At 40.6% G+C, this 25956-nt stretch overlaps 1 protein-coding gene across 4 annotated transcripts in view; it reads left to right on the top strand.

The window, feature by feature from the left end:
• The window catches only part of LOC124152064 (homeobox protein HOX3-like), a 125793-nt gene that overhangs the window by 73822 nt on the left and 26015 nt on the right, over positions 1-25956 (top strand). For 3 of the 4 annotated variants that reach the window (XM_046524811.2, XM_046524818.2, XM_046524827.2), the window contains exon 2: positions 1046-1211. The gene's annotated coding sequence lies outside the window, so the exon portion shown is untranslated. Of the gene's footprint in view, positions 1-1045; positions 1212-23646; positions 23719-25956 lie in introns of those variants that run through there. The other variant, XM_048382128.1, reaches the window with a different exon arrangement.

The raw sequence follows: 25956 nt of genomic DNA, 5'->3' as shown, positions 1-25956 counted from the left end.
CACTCACCTGAAGACACCTGGTCGCTTACTAAACGGTTGTGTGGCCGTGTGATCAGACATACGTGACTGATTCACAAGGGTATGTTGATGCGAAAGAATTGTCTTCTCTATAACACCGTCCTGTATAGATATATACCATAAATCCCTTATCCCCATATATGAATGACACAACGCGAGAAGATTGTATCTAGATATACAACAAAATATCAAAATGAAACCCATTTATATCAATATAAAAAGAGACACAGTTTGATTAATATCGATTCTAGCAGGACTAGTTATCCATCAAAACATTCATTTATGCATACCAACATTCATTATAAGTTCAGTTCCAAATACGAAAATCATATTTCTATATTAAATTAAATTAATGCTTACCATGTTGGTACAAAATATTGACACTAAAACTTAAAACGTTACGTTAATCCATGCACTTTTTTAACAAAACACATGTTAATTGGTGCATGTATTGCACAAGGAATGAGAGATACAAGTTTCTAATTTAAGATAAAAATTTCCCATTTACGTGGAAAAGATTAAAATTACCGAACTTCGTTCCGACAAGAAAAATTCTGTTACCAATCATGAAGCGTTATCAGTAAACACGGTTATCAAATGAATTAACCACAGGCGGTCGGTGATCCCATCGTCGGCAAATACACATCCTATCGTGTTTCTCTCAGATCTAAAACACCTAATTTACCAAATACTCTGTCGAAGGCTTCCAGAAATGATTCTTTAAACAGTAGAACCGAGATCTTTTTCTTTGGCATTCATATCAAAGAAACAATCTTTGCTTGCTGTTCCCAGTATGCATGTTGTGCACTGGAACGGGTACGTCTTTGAGTATTCCTTCCTCAACATGAACGGCGACCGCTAAGAGAAATTCCACACTTCTACTTGTCGACATGGTGTCGGCAAAATCGTGACTTTGAAATTTGGCAGATACCCCTCAGGATGGTACATCCTGCGAAAGGATCGTGTCCCAAATATTTCGCTTCTTCATCGTGTTTCTCAAAAAGTTAAAAGTATCCTTTATCCACAGGTCACTGAGAAGGTATCCGGGATTCGTTAGATGACGTCATACGGAACACCGCGAACCATGTTATAAGGTGACCCTTGATGAAGTGTGTATCAAGCGGACTAGCTTTCACTGTTCCCCCGAAGCGAGTCTGACCGAAACTAAAGGCACAGCCGAATAACACAGCCAGGTAATAAGAATGCCTTTTCCTTCTAGTTTAAAGCGTAATACATTCTCTGAGTAATTACTGTCCCTTGTGTGACAACGGGCAATTTATTATATTAATTCATCATATATGCCTGCTTAAAGACAGATAGTAATAGATGGGGCCTTGGAAGACCTCCATTCTTCTCTGACATAAACAAAGCGTCTTTACTGGCCTAAACAATTAGACAGCATTACGGTTATTTAAACCTCCCCCTATTATTTGTCGATTTGGGAAATCGTACACTTCTGAGAAGGAACGTCCCGCAAGGCCAGTCAGGACTGTTTATCATTGCCTTCGTTTTAAGCCAGCTGGTTTTAAAGTAGCCATTGCTCGTAAAGGCCATGTCAATTATTTTGGCAATTTGGTAACTGGTCGCGGGCGATACATGTGGCTTGGAGTATCGTCATAATTTACGATGGCTAGCCAAGACAGTAATGATTCCCATAACACAAGCGATTTGCCCATTTCGACACACGAGAACGACATAAATTTCGGCATAGCCCTCGGTGTGTTTTATGCCCGTGTGTATAACGCCTCTCTCTCTCTGTACAGGCATTTAGTAGGACGCATGATGAATTATCAGTCTCGGGCCATATTATAGAATTGTATAGGTTTAACTCAGTCATTTTACTCGTTGGCTACCACCATTCGAACACCTAGATGAGCGTGCGCTATCATTTCGTTCCGACATACTCCGTCCCAACCTGCGTACTTTTTTTCTCGATGCCTGTTGCGTTTGCGAAAAGAGGTTACCCACAGGTCGCTCAACAATTGAATATCCGTCAAGATTTCTTGGATTCAGGTCAGACGAGGATATATTGTGCTTTAAAAGATTTTTGGCATCTGATGTCGGTGCAGGAGGGGTTATAATGTGTTCCAGTGAAAGCCAGGCGAGATCACGTATTAAGACACTGCCTGGCGCGTCGCTTCTTTTGGATACTTGCGATGCAACGCATGTGAAGAACTTGTTACAAGAAAAAATGGCTGTTAAACTAGCTTCTATTATATTTGCATGTTCCTGGATTCGTCATATTCAGGTAGGCAAATGTATATATATTAATTTAATTCGTGTATCAACCGGCACTCAAGTATTTCTTTAACTTGTTTGAAGATTTAATTATTGACTTAAAAAAACCCAAATATTTACTAAATCTCATTTTTTTCGTAATATTTCATGTTCATAGGATAAGCGCAGAAATAAGAACCGGAAACGAATAAATTATGGTAATGAAAACCAAATGTAACCAAATGATAAATACCATGTAACTATATATCAACAACGTGGTTGAAAGGTTATATACACTTTTCATTATTTAATTTTGTCCCACGAGCAGTTATATTTCTGTGTTTAATCGTTTCTAATTATGCAAATGTATTCGTGACATGCAACGCATCCATATCTTGTCATCACAGAAGGGTCTTGAAAAGGTCATGACAACTAAAATTATATCAGTCATATCGCCATCAGGTTCCATCCCATGTTCACCATCCCCCGTTCTGTTCCCTCACCCCCTTCACCTCAATACCCCATCCCCTCGCACCGTTCAACCCCTCCCCATATAGCTTCTCACACACGAGAAAAAGCAAGTCAAACTCGCAAAAGACAGACCATGTCAGAGGTCTGGATAACCCGAAGACGTAGGTTGATCCTCAGTTCTGGGGCGGCGCCAATTTGCAGGGATCTGCCGTTTTCGTTTCAGGACCAGGTTTACTTTTCATGCCATCGTTGACATCCCAGTCCGGTCGAGCCTGTTCACAATTTAGTAATTAGGTTACTACTGACCTCAACATGTAGTGTATCTGGTAATTATAGGACAGTTAAACTGGCATGCTTTGTGTGGGGGTGATACACATTGTTTGTAAGGGGGGTATGCGCTGTTTGTGATTATTTTATTTAATTCCATTAACCAATGATGGCGTTTGGTGATTGGCTAAAAGTGATTTCGTGACTGAGGCTGGTAAAGTGACTTAATGGATTTTTTTTCACAAACGTCCATGCCTAATTATATATACTACTCAAAAGAACTTAAATACCATCCGATTTTTTTAATGTCTATATATAGTTAATCTGTCAATGGTATAGCAACACACAGCCTTCCAATTGTGCGTGTCATCACTATTTAATCACTATCATCATCACTATTTGATCACTATTTTCATCACTATTTTCATCACTTTTTGATCACTATCTTCATCACTGTTTGGTAGTGATTCATAAACACATGCTCATGATATAGTCGGAATCGTACAATCGACTCAGAGATTTGGCAGATATTTCTTATGAACATGGAAAGTGTTTTGTCGCTTTAATTAACTTGTTTGAGTAGTATTCTTGGGTAGCAAGGACAAATCCAGAGAAATGAACAGCCTAACTGTTTACACAACCTGTTTCGTTGTACAAGTGTCTTCGTCTTTGGCAGCTATGTACGTTTGTGCAATAGTAACATAGATAATATAACAGTAAATATATAATAGTTAACAATGTACAATAGTTAAATAAAAAACACATTTTCCTTTTTATTGTGAATTCATAATTTTACATTTTACCCATTAAACTTTCTTATTATTTGATTTACGTGGAAGTGAGTGAGTTTGCTTTAAGACCATTTTCAACAGTTTTATAGTTATATCGCGACGTGTTAGTTTGATGTGGAAGGAAAGTCCTAAGTGATGCAAGTTTTAGAGGTTTACAGTTGGTGAAATTCACGAGCACAGGTATGGTATTAACAAACCTAGAAACATGATCAGGGCGAACCAGGGTTCGAACCCACGAATCTAGGTTTCTGGCACACTAAAGGGAGAGAACTGGGGCGTCTTAGACGACTGAAACCCCCGGGGTCTCATATGTGGAAGTCACTCGGGAACTTGAACTTGAAACAAATACTTGAGTGAGTGAGTTTGGTTTTACGTCGCTTTTAGCAATATTCCAACAATATCACCAGAAATGGGCTTCACACATTGTACCCATGTCGAGAATCGAACCCGGGTCTTCGGCGTGACGAGCGAACGCTTTAACCACCAGGCTACCCGACCGCCCCGAAACTACTACATGAATTATATATGAGACATATTGTCCTTATTTGAAATGTATCACGAAACTCATTATAAAACGTCATCGTCAGAGAATAATCAGTTTCGATTATCCACAGAAACGGATTCCAATGGGCGAATAAGGCAAAATAGCGGTGAGAATGATATGAATGGATCACTGAAAATCAGAGATGACACCAGGGCCTACTTGCACAAAGCGATCTTAGCGCTTCGACTATTGTAAGCCTATGTTAAAGTATGGGAGTTACGATCATCTTAGCGCTAAGATCGCATTGTGCAAGTGGGCCCAGGTGTTCGTGAAAAAGGTAAGCATGCATCTCTAGGCTTGTGAGCCTTTTGTATACGAAGAATGTCCCTTTACTGCTGGGTTCGTATTCTGAATCAGATGACTGTGTCCAGACTGTCCACGCTATGTCCAGTGTTAAATGTGTAAGCCTTCCAATACCCCCAGTAACCCAGATTATCAAGCTCGTGTTATTTGCAGACAAGAAGTGAATTTGAATAACATCGCTGTGAACAGTATTTCAGCCTTATCATGCCTGTCAACTTGATGTGGGACGAGAGCCCAAATTGATGCAGGTGTGGAAGTTTTACCACTTTGGTGAAACCCACGATTAACGTATGTGTGAAAGTTTTACCACTTTGGTGAAACCAACAATTAAACATATGGTGCTGACACACCAAGATCACAATCGAACTATTGGGTTTCGCGGGATCGAATCCACGATCACAGGATCCTGCCAGTTAAAGGGACGCAACTCTGATAGGAATTATGATAATTGGATACGGATACCCATCTGACATCTACACTCTAGTAAGGAAATCCTCACGAGGTCGAATAGCATGGGTGAAAACCAAATAATATTCAAAGGGTGATCGAGCATTTTTAAAAGGGAGGGGTCCAAAATATTGAAATCCTCCCTCAGTCAAGATTACTGCCTACAACATACTACAACATTTGGTTTTCAAAAAGGGGGTAGGGGGTCGGACACCCTGGACCCCTCTCTGGATCCGCCTAAGGTGTCGTACAATCTCCTATAAAATTCGATCAATCCATATTGGTCAAAAGAATGAACGTCACATGTAAATTGAATCGTATGTTTGGTACACCAAACATTAACGATGAGGACAAGTAATTAAAAATTACATTCATAAAAAATGGGACAGAGGATATCTGTTTTACGTCAGTGTCAAGCTCGGGGCGAGATTCCCTTTCCTTTGGTTTTTTTCTTTTTCTTATCCAATCAATCTGGGAGAAATTTCAAGGAAACACATATTTATCACTAGCTAAGATAACATACATCATCGTGTAATTACAGGAGCCTAGCTAGTCGATCTTCACGTGGACCACATCATGAGCTTCATCATTTTGTTACTGTTATTCATCTGTCAGTAAAAATTTAAGTATTAAACGATGTACATCTGAAGGCGACGACAGGGTAGTATTTACTGTGTAGATTTCTTTTGATGCTGATTTCACTGTTCTTCCTGTGCGTGACGTTCTATGTCCATTGCAGGTCCGCTGTTTTTAGCTTACCACTACAGTTAAGTGTCATAAAAAAACGAATATTTCACTATGGGACACTCAACGATTTTGCCTTTTCAATCTATGCTACTTTGTTTCTGTTGAGCTCCTTGTATCAATCACATGTCGGTGTAGATACTATTTGACCGACGCGTTTGGTTAGCCTTGTGGTTAAAGCGTTCGCTTGTCACGCCGAAGACCCAGGTTCAATTCCCATCATGGGAACAATGAGTGAGAAAGATAGAAACAGATAGTGAGTAAGAAAGATAGTAACGGAAAATATGTGAGAAAGATAGTAACAGATAATGAGTGAGAAAGATAGTAACAGATAGTGAGTGAGAAAGATAGAAACAGACAATGAGTGAGAAAGATAGTAACAGATAGACAGGCAGTGGGTGAGAAAGTTAGTAACAGATAGTGAGTGAGAAACATAGTAACAGATAGTGAGTGAGGAAGCTAGTAACAGAAAATGAGTGAGAAAGATAGTAACAGATAGACAGGCAGTAGGTGAGAAAGATAGCAACAGATAGTGAGTGAGAAAGATAGTAACAGATAGACAGGCAGTAGGTGAGAAAGATAGCAACAGACAATGAGTGAGAAAGATAGTAACAGATAGACAGGCAGTGGGTGAGAAAGTTAGTAACAGATAGTGAGTGAGAAACATAGTAACAGATAGTGAGTGAGGAAGCTAGTAACAGAAAATGAGTGAGAAAGATAGTAACAGATAGACAGGCAGTAGGTGAGAAAGATAGCAACAGATAGTGAGTGAGAAAGATAGTAACAGATAGACAGGCAGTAGGTGAGAAAGATAGCAACAGACAATGAGTGAGAAAGATAGTAACAGATAGACAGGCAGTGGGTGAGAAAGTTAGTAACAGATAGTGAGTGAGAAACATAGTAACAGATAGTGAGTGAGGAAGCTAGTAACAGAGAATGAGTGAGGAAGCTAGTAACAGAGAATGAGTGAGAAAGATAGTAACAGTTAGACAGGCACTGGGTGAGAAAGATAGCAACAGATAATGAGTAAGAAAGATAGTAACAGAAAGACAGGCAGTGGGTGAGATAGATAGTAACAGATAGACAGTGGGTAAGAAAGATGGTAACAGATAGACAGGCAGTAGGTGAGAAAGATAGTTACCGAAACACAGTAGGTGAGAAAGTTGGTAACAGATAGACAGGCAGTGGGTGAGAAAGTTAGTAACCGATAGTGAGTGAGAAACATAGTAACAGATAGTGAGTGAGGAAGCTAGTAACAGAGAATGAGTGAGAAAGACAGTAACAGTTAGACAGGCACTGGGTGAGAAAGATAGCAACAGATAATGAGTAAGAAAGATAGTAACAGAAAGACAGGCAGTGGGTGAGATAGATAGTAACAGATAGACAGTGGGTAAGAAAGATGGTAACAGATAGACAGGCAGTAGGTGAGAAGGATAGTTACCGAAACACGGTAGGTGAGAAAGTTGTTAACAGATAGACAGGCAGTGGGTGAGAAAGTAAGTAACCGATAGTGAGTGAGAAACATAGTAACAGATAGTGAGTGAGGAAGCTAGTAACAGAGAATGAGTGAGAAAGACAGTAACAGTTAGACAGGCACTGGGTGAGAAAGATAGCAACAGATAATGAGTAAGAAAGATAGTAACAGAAAGACAGGCAGTGGGTGAGATAGATAGTAACAGATAGACAGTGGGTAAGAAAGATGGTAACAGATAGACAGGCAGTAGGTGAGAAAGATAGTTACCGAAACACAGTAGGTGAGAAAGTTGGTAACAGATATACAGAGAGTGAGTGGGAAACATGGAATTAAGAGATGAACAATGAGGGATTAATAGATGACCAGATATATGTACAAGAAGGGATTATGTGACGAACAGATGTATGTACAAGAAGGGATTATGTGACGAACTGATAGAGGTACAAGGAGGGATTAAGTGACGAACAGATGTATGTACAAGAAGGGATTAAGTGACGAACTGATATATGATTATGTGACGAACAGATATATTTACAAGGAGGGACTAAGAGATGAACTATGATGGATTAAGAAATGAACAGAAAGCTTACAATGAAGGAATAAGAGATGGGCAGATATATGTACAAGGAGGGAGTAAGAGACGAACAGATCTATGTACAAGGAGGGATTAAGTGATGAACAGATAAATGCACAAGGGGTGATCAGTGAAGAACATATATAAGTACTGGGAGGGATTATGTGTCGAACAGATAGAGGTACAGGGAGAGAATAAGAGACGAACAGATCTATGTACAAGGAGGGATTAAGTGACGAACAGATATATGTACAAGAAGGAATTAAAAGATGAACAATGAGGGAAAATGAACAGATAGCTTTCAATGAAGGATTAAGAGATAGGCAGATATATGTACAAGGAGGGATTAAGTGACGAACAGATAGAGGTACAAGGAGAGATTTAGTGACGAACAGATATATGTTCAAGGAGGGATTAAGTGACGAACAGACATATGCACAAGGGGGGATTAAGTTACGAAAAGATATATATGCAAGGAAGGATTAAGTGACAAACAGATAGATGGACATTGAGAGTTCATGATACAAACATACAAATGACCAATACGAGTTATAGAGATCAACGACAAAGGAGACATGAACAAATAGATAAACGTTGAGCGATTATGAGATACACATATACAGATTTACAATGAGGGAAGAAGAAATAAATAGATAGTCAGCGGGGAGAAGAGGTGGAGAGATAGAGTGAAAGAGGAGGAGAGAAACATCGGGACTGATGGACAACATGGAGAGAAAGATAGATGGTAGAAATAGATGAGCAAATAGACCGATTGTGTAGTGCCTCGCAGTTTATAAAAGCAGATCTGGGCTCACAAGTAGTTCCCATGTTCGGCCATGACCATTTTGATATCAGTTACACAAATGATACCTAAATGTGACGTGATGTGAATAAACCTCCGCTCTAATCATCAAAGAACCGTCGATTGGCCGCAAGTGACATTTCCAGGATATTATTATGCCAAATCCGATACTCGGTAACTAACGTCGTTTGTTGGCCCGCTGTTTTGTTTTAACTCTGTCTCGTTCATAGAACACATTTAACACCCAACTGAACAGTTTGGCCGCTTCATCAAAATCATTTGTATTAATTTGGTGATTAATTTGATTTCTATCTTTCGTGTTTAGATGTACCGATTCGGTTAATTAATTATTTCCGAGCAATGTAACAACGGTGCTTGACCACCTTACACCCTTTGACGAAATAAGTCGTAAATCAAAATCTTCAGACTCAAATTGGTTTCATTTGGTTATATAATAATTAATTTTAATCATGCTAATGGACTGGTGACGTTCTCTTCTCCTGATGTGATGATGTAACGTTCTGGAGGGTCTGTCTTTGTCGTCCCACTGGAAGAGGGGACAGTTGGGGTGAAAATTGCTGAAGTTTATTTGAATCTAAAACTTTTAACAATCAAATAACTTTTAACTGTACATTTTCTGTTGGAATGACAAGGATGTGACAACTATGCTCCAAACGTCTGCGACAGAGATGCACAGAGTAGAGCTGTTACCATACACTTGGCTCTGGCATAGGAAAAGAAGTATCTTGAACATTCGCTACACATCTTTAGTTTAGAATATCTGTATCTTCATCTTTTTCTTTGTATTGATTGTTTCTTACTTGTGAACTGTCTGTCTGACTTTTTGTTTGTTCCTATCGAACCTTCTTGTTGAAGTTCCTTTCTCCCTCAAGAACAGCCTGTCAGTTCCTATCTTCACCCGTCACTGTCTGACACGTCTGTTCATGTCTTCCTCCCACAGTTCATATCGTCCTCAAACACTGTCTGGTCATGTCTTCCTCATCATTATCTCTCTCTTCGTGTTTTAACCAACAATGTTTTTTTGTGTTCATGTCTTCCTCTATCACTGTCTGATCATGTATTCCTTCACCACTGTCTGATCATGTCATCCTCCATCACTGTCTGATCATGTCTTCCTCAGTCACTATCTGATTGTCTTCCTCCATCACTGTCTGATCATGTCATCCTTCATCACTGTCTGATCATGTCATCCTCCATCACTGTTTGTCCATGTCTTCCTCCATCACTATCTGTTCATGTCTTCCTCCATCACTGTCTGATCATGTCATCCTCCATCACTGTCTGATCATGTCATCCTCCATCACTGTCTGATCATGTCATCCTCCATCACTGTCTGATCATGTCTTCCTCTATCACTGTCTGATCATGTCTTCCTCCATCACTGTCTGATCATGTCATCCTCCATCACTGTCTGATCATGTCTTCCTTCACCACTGTCTGTTTATGTCTTCCTCTGTCACTGTCTGATTGTCTTCCTCCATCACTGTTTGTTCATGTCTTCCTCCATCACTGTCTGATCATGTCTTCCTTCACCACTGTCTGTTTATGTCTTCCTCTGTCACTGTCTGATTGTCTTCCTCCATCACTGTTTGTTCATGTCTTCCTCCATCACTGTCTGATCATGTCTTCCTTCACCACTGTCTGTTTATGTCTTCCTCTGTCACTGTCTGATTGTCTTCCTCCATCACTGTTTGTTCATGTCTTCCTCCATCACTGTCTGATCATGTCTTCCTCCATCACTGTCTGATCATGTCTTCCTCCATCACTGTCTGATCATGTCATCCTCCATCACTGTCTGTTTATGTCTTTCTCTGTCACTGTCTGATTGTCTTCCTCCATCACTGTTTGTTCATGTCTTCCTCCATCACTATCTGTTCATGTCTTCCTCCTTCACTGTCTGATCATGTCTTCCTCCATCACTGTCTGATTATGTCTTCCTCCATCACTGTCTGATCATGTCTTCCTCCATCACTGTCTGATCATGTCTTCCTCCATCACTGTCTGATCATGTTTTCCTCCATCACTGTCTGATCATGTCATCCTCCATCACTGTCTGATCATGTCATCCTCCATCACTGTCTGATCATGTCATCCTCCATCACTGTCTGTTTATGTCTTTCTCTGTCACTGTCTGATTGTCTTCCTCCATCACTGTCTGATCATGTCTTCCTCATCATTATCTCTCTCTTCGTGTTTTAACCAACAATGTTTTTTTGTGTTCATGTCTTCCTCTATCACTGTCTGATCATGTCATCCTCTATCACTGTCTGATCATGTCTTCCTCCATCACTGTCTGATCATGTTTTCCTTCACCACTGTCTGTTTATGTCTTTCTCTGTCACTGTCTGATTGTCATCCTCCATCACTATCTGTTCATGTCTTCCTCCATCACTGTCTGATCATGTCTTCCTCCATCCCTGTCTGATCATGTCTTCCTCCATCCCTGTCTGTTCATGTCTTCCTCCATCACTGTCTGATCATGTCTTCCTCCATCCCTGTCTGATCATGTCTTCCTCCATCCCTGTCTGATCATGTCTTCCTCCATCCCTGTCTGTTCATGTCTTCCTCCATCACTGTCTGATCATGTCTTCCTCCATCACTGTCTGATCATGTTTTCCTTCACCACTGTCTGTTTATGTCTTTCTCTGTCACTGTCTGATTGTCATCCTCCATCACTATCTGTTCATGTCTTCCTCCATCACTGTCTGATCATGTCTTCCTCCATCACTGTCTGATCATGTTTTCCTTCACCACTGTCCGTTTATGTCTTTCTCTGTCACTGTCTGATTGTCATCCTCCATCACTATCTGTTCATGTCTTCCTCCATCACTGTCTGATCATGTCTTCCTCCATCCCTGTCTGATCATGTCTTCCTCCATCCCTGTCTGTTCATGTCTTCCTCCATCCCTGTCTGATCATGTGTTCCTCCATCCCTGTCTGTTCATGTCTTCCTCCATCACTGTCTGATCATGTTTTCCTTCATCACTCTGTTTATGTCTTCCTTTGTCACTGTCTGATTGTCTTCCTCCATCACTATCTGTTCATGTCTTCCTCCATCACTGTCTGATCATGTTTTCCTTCATCACTCTGTTTATGTCTTCCTTTGTCACTGTCTGATTTTCTTCCTCCATCACTATCTGTTCATGTCTTCCTCCATCACTGCCTGATCATGTTTTCCGTCATCACTGCCTGTTTATGGCTCCCTCTGTCTATTGTCTGATCGTCTTCCTCCATCACTGTCTGTCTGTTCCTCTAGTCCACGACCACTTGTCATATTCTTATTGTTCAACTCTTCCTCCAACACTGTATGAATGTTTGTATCTCTCCCAGCACCGTCTAACCACTGTATATACTCGGGACGGTGGGGTAGCCTAATGGTCCCACATGGGTAGAATGTGTACCATTTCTGGTGTCCCCCGTCGTGATACTGCTGTAATATTGTTAAAAGCGGGGTAAAATTACACTCACTCATTGTATGTGTACACCCTTGCTGAATGTATAACTGTTCATAATGACATTAAGACAATTAATAAGTGAAGATCCGGGTTAGAATTGGTCTTGCGTAACCCATGCTTGTCTCCACATGTGAAGATCCGGGTTAGAATTGGCCTTTCGTAGCCCATGCTTGTCTCCACATGTGAAGATCCGGGTTAGAATTGGCCTTTCGTAGCCCATGCTTGTCTCCACATGTGAAGATCCGGGTTAGAATTGGCCTTTCGTAGCCCATGCTTGTCTCCACATGTGAAGATCCGGGTTAGAATTGGTCTTGCGTAACCCATGCTTGTCTCCACATGTGAAGATCCGGGTTAGAATTGGCCTTTCGTAGCCCATGCTTGTCTCCACATGTGAAGATCCGGGTTAGAATTGGCCTTTCGTAGCCCATGCTTGTCTCCACATGTGAAGATCCGGGTTAGAATTGGCCTTTCGTAGCCCATGCTTGTCTCCACATGTGAAGATCCGGGTTAGAATTGGCCTTTTGTAGCCCATGCTTGTCTCCACATGTGAAGATCCGGGTAAGAATTGGCCTTTCGTAGCCCATGCTTGTATCCACATGTGAAGACCCGAGTTAGAATTCGTCTTAAGCAACTGCTTGTTGTAAGAGGCGACTAACGGGATCGGATGGTCAGGTTCGATTACTTCCAGAACGCCGTAATATAGCAGAAATATGGTTGGATGCAGCGTTACATAAGTTTTTGAAATAAAACATACAAAAGGGTTGTACAGCGTACTTGTCATATCTCACCGGGACGAATGTGAGTTTTACACAGCACACGGGGACAATAGGCTTTGGATGTGTCACAAAGATTGGACTCTTCATTTTCAACATTACACTATGGCCTTTTAAATATCCATAATACTTAAGAAAATAGTCTTTGTATTGTATAAATTACCCCAAATATCGAAATAAGATGATGAAACTGAGTTCCTGCAAGTAAATGGACACTTCGGCAGACAATTCATTTGCATCCAGTAAACTACGTTTATAACGAACACGCTTATAACGAACTGACGGATATAACGAACTTACTTTATTGTCCCGACTATTTGTGGTAGTTATGTTGTATATATGCTTATAACGAACTACGGTTATTACGAACTAAAATTAGTGGTCCCTTTGAGTTCGTTATAACCGTAGTTTACTGTATTGTTATTGACTTCATGGTTGGTGCTACCAATAGGGCAGGCCAGGCTTACCCTTAGTACACCTGCCCCATCACTATTTGATAGTGATTCATTAATACATGCTCATGGTACTGGCAATGGTACACTGGACTCATACAAGGAGATATGTCTTATGAATATGGAACTATTTACATGAAACTATCCATACCTTGTATAGTGTCGGAATATCTGTATTAATTCTGATCACATAGTGTACCAACGTATACACTGTCTGTCTAAAGTATACATCGTTTTTGCATCAACTACATGCATTGTCATAGGGTATATGCACATTTGAACAGATAGAACAGATATGTGAGTGAGTTGGGTTTAACGCCGCTTTTAACAGTATTCCAGTTACATCGCGGCGTGTCAGCTTAATGTGGGAGGAAAGCCCGAAGTGATGCAGGTCTCAGACGTTTACCACTTCGGTGAAACCCACGAGCACGGGTATGGTGCTGACAAACCTAGAAACATAATCGAGGCGAACCGGGATTCGAACCTAGAAATTGTGTTGGTATCAATAGTTTGCCAAGCGATTTGAATGGCGTATAGCAATGGTATACACAACGTGATTGTGTTAATACTATGTACAATGTGTATGCATGTTCTGCACCTGCACCTATAGTATGCGTATAGTGTATGAATGTTTTGCATTACTAGTATGCAAAGAAATGTGAATAGCGTGTGGCATTGGCATACACAAAATGTTTTGCATCACTAGTATGCACAGAAATGTAAACAGCGTATATCATCAGCAGACACAAAGTGTTTTGTGTCAATAGTATGTTGTTTGTTTGTTGTTTTAACGCCGCACTCAGCAATATTCTAGCTATATGACGGCGGTCTGTAAATAATCGAGTCTGGACCAGACAATCCAGTGATTGACATCATAAGCATCGATCCAGTCAATTGGGATACGATGACATGCATCAACCATGTCAGAGAGCCTGACCACCCGATCCCGTTAGTCGCCTCTTATGATAAGCATAGTCGCCTTTTATGGCAAGCATAGTTCGCTTTTTATGGCAAGCATGGGTTGCTGAAGACCAATTCTACCCCGGATCTTCACGGGTCCAATAGTATGCATATGATGATGTATGAATGCTGATCCATGAACATAATTTTCACTGTTATTTTGCCTTTTACGCCCAATGAAATCTGTTTTGTCGGGTGATGGTTATTCTCTGGCGGGGACGTTTTTATTCTGTATAATAGTATGCATGCAGTGCATGAATGCTTTTTCAGTTATAGTATGCATAACGTCAACGAATGTTTTTATCATTAGTATACACAGAATTGTTTGTTTTCTCCAATTTAATATCCTTGACACCAATGATATTCGTTGATCCCTTATTGGGTATTGTATAACATGGATACTATTAGTCTGTGTATTGTGTGTGGAGGTATGTAAATGTAGTTTGGTATATGGGGTTCTCTTCAAATGTACACCACCAGTTTATTATTTACATATGTACCGAACTTTTGAAAATAATTGTATCGACATGACATGACATGACATCGCATCGCATCACATCATATCACATAGCATCACATCACATGGCATCACATCACATGGCACCACATCACATCACATGCCATCACAATCACATCACATGGCATCACATCACATGGCATCACATCATAAGGCATCAAATTACATCACATGGCATCACATCACATGGCATCACATCACATCACATAACATGGCATCACAATCACATCACATGGCATCACATCACATCACATGCCATCACAATCACATCACATGGCATCACATTACATTACATTACATTACATCACATGGCATCACAATCACATCACATGGCATCACATCACATCACATCACATCTTATCACATCACATTACATTACATCACATGGCATCACAATCACATCACACGGCATCACATCACCTTACATTACATCACATGGCATCACAATCACATCACATGGCATCACATCATATGGCATCACATCAAATGGCATCACATCACATCACATCACATCACATGGCATCACATCACATCACATAACATGGCATCACAATCACATCACATCACATCACATGGCATCACAATCACATCACATGGCATCACAATCACATCACTTTACATGGCATCACACACCACACTACCCCTCTCTCTCCCCACCCGCCTCTCCCTCTCCCTCTCTCTCACAAACGCACACACACACACTCTCTCTCTCTCTCTTTCTCTCACACACACACAAACACACACATACTCTCTCTCTCACACACACACTCTCTTTCTCTCACACACACACAAACACACTCTCTCTCTTTCTCTCTCTCACACACAAACACACACACACAAATACACACACACACACACACACATATATGACACAAATGAGCAGAAGAGGAAATAGTTAAGTAGTCAAATAACTATTTCCATATACCACTTGCAAGCACATCATCAGATCATCCATTCCGTCTGCGGTATTTCAATATGAGCACGTCACTTTGGAAATGAATCAGTTATGTGTCATCACAATAAATGCAGGATCCGACTTTAAAAAAATAACTATTTTTATAGAAATATAACGTATGGTGTAGCTTTATGTTTTTGAAGTTCTCGTTTCTCCTTGACATATTTGATCCTGAAGAAGATCGTAAGATTTCGGAAGCCTAATAAATCTACCTTCATTTACAAAGCTATGAAAAATTGAAAACACAACATTGATGAACTAATAGGCTACATTGGGTTCATAGAAAACATAAGGTTGTCGCCAAATCGTTTCAAAAGGCGACAGTATTTGTTATATCCAGAAACACTTGACCAAGCTGTCTGTACTACTAATTTACTTATAATACAATATGCTCACCATAATAGATATTAACTGTAACTTTCTCTGAAGGAAACCGTCCGAAAGAATTTGAACCTATTTTGCACATGGGTGTGAAACATACACGTGTGTTTTTTTTTAAATTTGCTTTCCCTTGCATTCACGTTAAAAAATCTATTTCGGTAACTAAAAGACAAAACATGTTAATGTACAATATGCCACTTTCAAGCTGCTTTTCTTTGAATGTGTTATTGATATTTACCCAACGTTGAAGCTAACTCAATAGACATACAACATTGTTCAAAGGGAATTAAATAAATCTATGAACAGATTTGACGTTTACCATAATGTATTGCCATTTTGCGATAGTTCACGACATCTGCTTTTCCGATAACCGTTTGATGTTTCCCGGGCGCTAGATGCAACACTGAATAGCATCTCAGCAAAGAACAATTTAGACAACTTAAAGAAGACATAATATTTGGTGTCCTTTTCAAAGGTGTCAGTGACACCTGTTTCCAGAAATGATCAGGGCATTATGTACATTATACACTCGTATGCCGCCACTTTATGAGATTTAAATCAAATTTGAATTTGTACTGAAACTATAAAATGATGATCAGCTCACATCAAGGGACTTGGCACTGGAAATCCACATGATCCGTTAATCCTCTTCAATCCGTTAATTGCAGGTTAGAAATACATTTTCCTTTGACCAATTAGATCTACAGTAAACTACGGTTATAACGAACTCAACGGGACCACTAATTTTAGTTCGTTATAACCGTAGTTCGTTATAAGCATATATACAGCATAACTACAGCAAATAATCGGGACAAAAAAGTAAGTTCGTTATATCCGTCAGTTCGTTATAAGCGTGTTCGTTATAAACGTAGTTTACTGTATTAAAATTCGGCTCGTTTGTGTTGTCCTACCTTTTGTGTGAAGAAGTGGGTGAGTATGGTTTTACGCCGCTGTTAGCAATATTCTTGCAATATCACGGCGGAGGACACCAGAAACTGGTTTCACATGTACCATGTGTGGAATCGAACCCGGGTCCTCGGCGTGAAGAGCTACGCCTTATCCACTTGGCTATCCCTCCTCCTCTTGATTTGAAAAAGGCTAATGGTTCCGAGTGTTTGTTTGTTTGTTGTAAACAAACGGCATTTGAACACGGCGTTTCGAGGGCGGTCTGTGAATATCGAATCTGGACCAGGCAGTCCAGGGATTGATATCATGAGCAACGATTCACGCCGTCGGGGTACGATGACACGCAATCACGCAAGTCACTGAGCCTGACCACCCGATCCATTTGGTCGTCTCTTACGGCCAGCACAGGTTGAGGGGGACCACTTCAAACCCGGCATCCCCACGTGGTCCGGCAAGAGTGCAAGAGTGAATGAGTGAGTGGGTTGAATTAAACGTCCTTTGAACAGTAGTTCAGATGTGTCTTGCCGTGTCAGCACAACATGAGAGACAAACTCCAGTGATGTCTCAGACGTTTAACACTTTAGTAAACCATTGGACACGGGGATGATGCTCTACAGCAACCCATGCTTGCCGTAAAGGCGACTATGTTTGTCGTAAGAGGCGACTAACCGGATCGGGCGGTCAGGCTCGCTGACTTGTTTGATGCATGGCATCGTATCCCAATTGCGTAGATCGATGCTCAATCACAGGATTGTCTGGTCCAGATTCGATTATTTACAGACCGCCGTCATATAGCTGGAATACGGCGTTAAACAACAAACAAACAAACAAACAAAGGGTATGATGCTGAAGAACCAACGATAATAATCGGAGCGAGTTGCGATACATGGGATATGACGTTTACATCATTCACAGCAACTGATGAGGGACCACAGAGGATTCCGGCTAAGAATACAGGTACCTAGCAACTGATGCTGGTCGTAAGAGCCCACTTAAAACATTGCTGGTCAGATTTGCTGACTTGGTTGATTGAACGTCATCGTATCTCAATTGCGTGCTCATGATATCAATCACTTTAGATTGTCTGGTCCAGATTCGACTATTAACAGACCGCCGTCGGCTGGAATATTGCTGAATGCGGCGTTAAACAACCAACAAACAAACAAAGGGTATGAAGCTGACGAACCAATGATAATAATCGGAGCGAGGGATACATGGGATACCCGGGCCTCTGGCTAGGTTGAAAGTTGCTCAACTGAATATTCCATTAAATGTACGCTTTGACTATATTCATTCACAGGGAACAACCACAAGTGGTATTGACGCAATTCAAAGGAGTATATTGTACATGACAGTGAAATATCGTTTATCCACTACTTGATAGTGATTCATAAACACATGCTCAGTATATAGTTAGGATTCGTAAAAGGACTCTGCTTTTAGCCGAGATTTCTTCTGATTATGAAAATGTTTCTAGTCGCTATTATTGCAATTGCTTCTGCGAAATTCGATGTTAAGTGGCGAATGAATAGCCTAGTAATACAAGCGTTAGCTCGTCACGTGGAAAGCCTTTGTTCGATTCCCCACATGGGTAGAATGTGTGAAGATTTCATGCTGCCACAATCGTGTCACTGCTGGATTATAGCTAAAAGCGGCGTCAAATCTGACTCACTCACTCTCTTGGTTAATGTTATGTTGAATGTTGTGGTATCATACGTCTTGTTCTATGTAGACTGTCAACAGCTGTTTACTGCAGACGGGAGTTCGTTGACCCCGACGTGTACTTATCTTCCATGTTGGCTTTAACGTCTTCACTTAATATATCTTATTTACCAATACTATTTCTTATTACGAGGGACACAACGTTTCGGAGTTTATATTTTCTCCATCATCTATTCACCTGATGAAGGAATAAGTATATATCCGAAACGTTGTGTTCCTCATAATTACCCGTGAAGATTCCGGGGTAGAATAGGTCTTCAGCAACCCATGCTTGCCGTAAAAGGTGACTATGCTTGTCGTAAAAGGCGACAAACGGGATCAGGTGGTCAGGCTCGCTGACTTTGTTTATTCATATCATCGATCCCAATTGCGTGGATGGATGCTCATGATATTAATCACTGGATTGTCTGGTCCAGACTCGAATAATTACAGACCGTCGTCATATAGCTGGAATATTGCTGAGTGCGGCGTTAAACAACAAAGCAACCAACCAAATCATCATAAAGAGGTTGAAATACATAGATTCTCGTCCTTATGTGTATCACTTCCAAATGCCATTCAAAGACTTTATACTATTTTTGTCAACAAGACCATTTCAGTAACAATGCCCATCCTTGTTTCGAATAATGAAACCTCTAAAGTCCGGAAACACTGCTATCCGGTGAGGTGAAATTGGGGTTTAAAGTCGCGTCAAAGATTATTGCACTTATATAGCGATGTTCATGCAAGCGTGCGTGTGTGTTTGTGTGTGGCTGCTTGTACTAGTCCGGACTGATGCCGATTTATAGTGCTAGACCACTAAGATGCCATGCCGCAGTTTAACATGAATACCCCAATAAGACACGGTATACGAGCTGGGTTATGTTATATTCGGGTAACAACAAGTACCATCTCCTATCGTCTTTTGGTGTGACGCGGCCGTGGTTCGAACCCCGGACCTTTCGCTCTCCGGACGGACGCCCTACCACTAGACCACGGAGGCGGTCTGCTTCTGTCCGGGCAATATATAAATATATTCAAAGGGGTATTACTCTGCAACCACGAATCTTCGATCCGAATTTCACTGACCGTCCGGAATAACGAGGTCACTATTTATAAGTAGCTTTGTATGTGTACACTTTCCAATCTCATATGACCATTTTTAAAACTTCTTCTATCCTACAATTCCCATTCAATATGCAAAAAAAAATTTTTTTCGTCTGAATCATCGGCCCCGATTCAATGTTGACCTAAGTCGTATTTTATGCAAGCATTCATCCTCATTCCAATCACGAATGCATCGATCGTGAAGAATTTACTGTATAGTGTATCCATAATTATAACCTCAGCAGAAGGGACACTGACGAGTTCATTGGCAACACACACGTATACAAGACACTCTCGTATGATGAAATGTAAGCCTGAATTAAATTCTTTCCATCGGCAAGGTTCCAAAACATGGTATTCTTTGAATACAAATACGCTTACTGCACGCACTGTTGTAAAAGGCCACGTTCCCGCTTTGTGCAAGTCTCGGAGCTCAGAAGAAAGTCGGTGTGAGGAGTCGCACTTGCCATTCATTCCGCTTGCCTGCTTTTCATCGTCTTCTCGTGGTAACATTCTTACACGTAGGGTACCGATGAAAGGCAGCTTTATTCGTTTAGACATGTGCACACGAGCGATTTTTTCTTCAAGACTTACTCCAAGCTTGATGGGAACATCAGCTGTGCCTAGTACACAAGCTTAGAAACAGACAGCCCTTGGAGTGTAGCATTTTGACTCCTCAAAGTAATGGCTGGTACAAGACATTCTGTCCAATAAATACGTTTTAACAGTTCCTTGAAAACGTTTCAATGATGCAATAAAGTCTTTATTTCTGTTCATATGAATTACGACGTGGGTTGAGGGTTTTTAAAACTTTCTTGAATCGTGTTCTATGGTTCTAGCTACGTGTCTATTGGCTCCGTTAATGAACTTTGAAATGTGGTGAACTGACGGTACAATGGATGCATTATCGGCTGTTTTTTTAATTTTTTATTAATTTTGATTTTTTTGGCGAATGATACGAAAGGCATTTCATGTAATATGCGGTTGATGTGTCGCTATGGCGGTGCCAATCCTTACCAATTTCCCACATGGTTACAAGACTTCGCAAATTGCCTGCACGTGATGATGAACATGCATACCTGAGTGCATGAGAGAACAGTAAAATGCATTATTGGAAATATCCTTGTTTTGAAGTGATAAGTGCTCTCATCAACAGCTGATATTTTTTTCCAAACTCCAGGACACTTTTTTAAAGCGATACATAAATGGGAATTTAAATGTAAACCATTTATTGTTTATTACTAGGATTTTATACAAACTTTAAATGCTATTAAGAGCCGAATAGCCAGTCTAAGTATCATGCCACGTTTACCGTTATATATCCAATGCTGCCAGCATGTTGTAAAAAACTGTTTGAAGGATGCACACATGCATTAAGAAATTATGGGTTTTACTCTCTATGCAATCGTCTTACCCAACGGAGCGATTTGAATGGCTCGAATTAGCACCAGTAGTTTCATGGTAAAATTATTCACGGTATATTTTATGGAAAATAAACATGTGCCTTGTCCTATCTCAGGGGTTTTGTTTCTCAAATCTCATGCTGTGCCCATGTGCGAATCCGATTTCGGAGTTGCGATGTAAGGAGTTTCACATGTAACGATGAAACTGCTTATTTTATATACCATGAAATATTGCACACTTCCAAGAGGTTTTCTACTTAAGAGAACCCTATGTTTACTTGTGTCAATTGGCATATGTTAGGGTTGAATACAAAGAGTTATTGGATGTCAGTGATGGTCTTTCGGGCTGTCGCGGAGGCCATTTTGGCTGCGGGACTGTCGTTGAAGGTCGGGGGTCAAGGGAGTAATCATTTAGCACATCTGAGAGTGTTTTGTGTTCTTCAAGGCGCTAATGGATGAGCATGCGGTGCATGCATGTAACGAACAAAGTGGATTGGATTGGTTACATTGACTTTGCAGATTATGGCCTAATTATGTCTTTATAGATTCAGTATGAGCTTACAAAACAAGATACTGCAGCCAGGAGGATTTGAACCACGGAACTTAAATTCTCCCTCCAGCCATGGTAGAAGCATTTCGGTACACTATGGGGTATCCTTGGATTCCTACCAACGTGGAGATGTAATGCATTACGCGTAACTAAGTTGAGAATGGGTCTACGATTTATGTGTGGAACATTATGATTTAGTGCAAGGCTGGATCCAATTATGAGTTTTTGAAATTTTGCCATTAAAAGGTTCATTCATATGGCATTTCATTTTTTACCGTTAGACCTTGTCAATTTCACATGAAGACGCCAAATTAGGCGCACAAGCACAGAACCGATACGAGTGATGTGTCTTCTTTGAGTAAAGAAGCGCTGGAGGGAGTGTTTCAAGCCCTCCATTAGCTCCCTCTTCAACCACAGGGAATAAAATCATGAAACCATGAAACCATGAAAATGTACGAAATAAAATCTTTTCTGATTCTCAGATTACATATCAATCTACATGCTATGTACATGAATATTACGACAGTTCATGACATATTAAATTTTAAAATTATACCATTTCGGCTAAATTGACGGGCAAAAGAAGAATACACCCATGTTTGATGGTGGTTAAATATGAAACAAACAGAAAAATTAATGATTATTCGGTTGTGATGTATTTGATACAAGTTTCTTGCTGTGTTTTGGAGCCTTAAGTTTGCAATGTTTTGGCGACTGTTTTCAGCCTAGTAACGTTTTGATAACGTTTGTTATTGTTTGATATAATCCACTATTTTATTGTATACTTTCTTTTGCCCGCTGTTATTATCCCCCTTTAAGGTTCTTCATGTATTCAATGACATGTTTACCAACATCCAAGAGATGTTGATCGATTGGATTTCATCAAAAGGTGTTGACTCTTCACACACAGTACAGCTTGTATTGACATATGGAATGGCAGAGTTAGTATGAAAATATATACACCTGGCATAACGTACAAGGCGACTTTAAAACCCAACCCACCGTTCCATAAACGTATTTTACTCCGAGACCGACTACCTTCAGAGGATAAAGATATAACCGCATCAAGGTCTGTTAGTCGCTGGTCTATCGATTATTTAGTCCTTTAAGTACCTTCTTTGTGTTAGAATTCTAGCAATTACCCAATCACGCAATTCCCTCTATAAGCCGAGATCAATACCATGCCGTTCCCGAACCATCTAAATGAAACGAATTCTACAAAACAGGCTTTAAATACAAAACAGTATTACTGTAAAGCAAAAGATAAATTTATGAACAAAATGATTTGATTAAATTGTGTTATCGTTTTAAGTTCCATTAAAAATTAAATACGACTCTTTCCATATAAATTAAAGTGTTTGACGAGTAAGGCAGTCAGCTTGCACGCCGTCATGGTTGGCGCCTCTGTATTATATTTGTAACCAAATCTGTCTCAACTCTCTATCCCGCGTCGAGCAGGGAAAGAATCTCACATTGTTTTACATATATTCAATGTCTAGATCTTTTTATCAGACGCTATGCATTACAGCGAAAGCAGCAGCTATGGACTTTTGCATATATCACCAGAAGATAGCAACAGTTTTAAACAGGATCAGATTTGCCCCTGTGTCAAAGGCTATATTTCTCTGTGGTAACGTACAAGAGACGTATCACGTATCTGATCGTAGGGTAAGCAATATGCTGATAAAAGTATTCTCCCCGACACCAAGAGTTTGGCTGTAGTCTACAAGCACTGAATCAAGTCGCCTCGTTGCTGTTCTGCCCGTTAGTGATAGTGTGCCGAGGAAGTAAGACGGACAGTATCACGCGTCTATCTGGTCCAACTTTTCCAAATGATGGGGTTGCTTTTTACTGGCGCTGGCTCAGACAGTTCACGAGTTCCAAGGTCTGTGTATCTTTTTGTCTGTTTATTATCCGCGGGAGAAAGTTTTTGACATATGGTCCCATGACATCGTTGTGAAATGGGGAGCACAGGGATGAATATTCTTAAGGGGAGAGAGTAATTCGCCTATAGATCGATCAAGTTGCCACGTGTTTTCAAGTGTATTTGTCTTAGTAGGCTTTTGTCGGTTATAGCGTTGAACACTTTACCGTTAGGTCAGTCATCAAATGTTTCTTTTTGTTTCTCTAATTTGATCACGTATTTTAATAGATGTATACATTACCATATATAATTATTGTCGGATTTTTGTACAATTTGAGAGGTAATATTTTTGTGTAGTATCTCGTAACATGGGATATGACGTTTACATCATTCACAGCAACTGATGAGGGACCACAGAGGATTCCGGCTAAGAATACAGGTACCTAGCAACTGATGCTGGTCGTAAGAGCCCACTTAAAACATTGCTGGTTCAGTTTTCAGTTTTATTTCTCTGAAAAACCACCAACGGTCAGATTTGCTGACTTGGTTGATTGAACGTCATCGTATCTCAATTGCATGCTCATGATATTAATCACTTGAGATTGTCTGGTCCAGATTCGAATATTAACAGACCGCCGTCGGCTGGAATATTGCTGAATGCGGCGTTAAACATAAAACAAACAAACAAAGGGTATGAAGCTGACGAACCAATGATAATAATCGGAGCGAGGGATACATGGGATACCCGGGCCTCTGGCTAGGTTGAATGTTGCTCAACTGAATATTCCATTAAATGTACGCTTTGACTATATTCATTCACAGGGAACAACCACAAGTGGTATTGCCGCAATTCAAAGGAGTATAGTGAACATGACAGTGAAATATCGTTTATCCACTACTTAATAGTGATTCATAAACACATGTTCATCATATAGTTAGGATTCGTAACAGACCGCTGGAATATTGCTGAATGCGGCGTTAAACAACAAACAAACAAAACAAACACAAAAACTGACGAGGGGTATAGGACACGGCCGCCAGGGGGCTCTTCAGCTGCAATGCGATTTGTGGAGTTGTGTCCCTTAGCTGTGGTCAGGATCCTGTGATCAGTTCCAATTTCAGATTCATTCCGATCTTGATCTGTCTACCATACGTGGACATTAAATTGGCATTGTCTATGACATGTGTTAATTTGTTGATTAACGCTGCACTCAGCAATACCCCAGCTATATGACGAAGCCGGTAAAATTCGCGCCTATAACAAACAATCCGGTGGTCGATATTGTGAGCAACGATCTACTCTGTCCGAGTACGATGACACACAATCAACCAAGTCGCCTGACCACCCGATCCATTTAGTCGCTTTTATGACCAGCATTTGCTGCCGATGACCTGCTTTAAGCCAGAATCCCGCGGGGCAATGACCTGTGACCTAGCACGGCGTGATATTACTTAAACACTCCTCACAGCGGCGGTAAACCAAACTCGCTCACTGAATACGAGTAGATAGTCACATACCGTTGTTCAAACCTCGCCTTGATACAATTGAAATAGTATCAATAACCGAGTTAACCTAATTCACAGAGTGAGTGAGTGAGTGAGTGAGTGAATATGGTTTTACGCCGCTTTTAGCGATATTCCAGCAATATCACGGCGGGGGACACCAGAAATGGGCTTCACACATTGTACCCATGCCGGGAATCGAACCCGGGTCTTCGGCGTGACGAGCGAACGCTTTAACCACTAGGTTACCCGACCGCCCCATAATTCACAGAGAATACACTGACTTGAATCTGTATTGAACTATATTAATGGTAAATGATGAAAGCAGTGCCGGCTGCTTGTCCTGCTAAAAATGACCGGAACCACTTTATTCAAATTGTCCTACCATCATCCCTCTATCCGAACCCACGTGTCATAACGGTGCTGATACCGTTATATCATTCCAACATGTCAACGTCAGAGAATAATCAGTTTCGAACATGTGCCGAAACAGTTTCCATAAGGCTTAAACGACAAAATAGTGTCAAACATTAAATGAATGGATCATTGTAAATACGTGTGTTCGCGAAATGGTGATAATATGTAGGTACACAATTCCTTCAGAAAGCTAGTGATATTTCGGACGTCGTTTCAGGTGAGCAATTGACTTGCCATTGCATGTGTTTGAGACAGGTGCCACCGGCGGGGCAGAGTATGCTCATCTTTTCGCGAACACCTGGTATCATTACTTGTTGATAAGTGATTCATAAACAGGAA

The sequence above is a fragment of the Haliotis rufescens genome, unplaced genomic scaffold (genome assembly GCF_023055435.1).
Source record: "Haliotis rufescens isolate VD_foot unplaced genomic scaffold, xgHalRufe1.0.p SCAF_4, whole genome shotgun sequence".
In the NCBI taxonomy this organism is placed as follows: Eukaryota; Metazoa; Mollusca; class Gastropoda; order Lepetellida; family Haliotidae; genus Haliotis; species Haliotis rufescens.
This window is presented reverse-complemented; position numbering and strand designations above follow the sequence as displayed.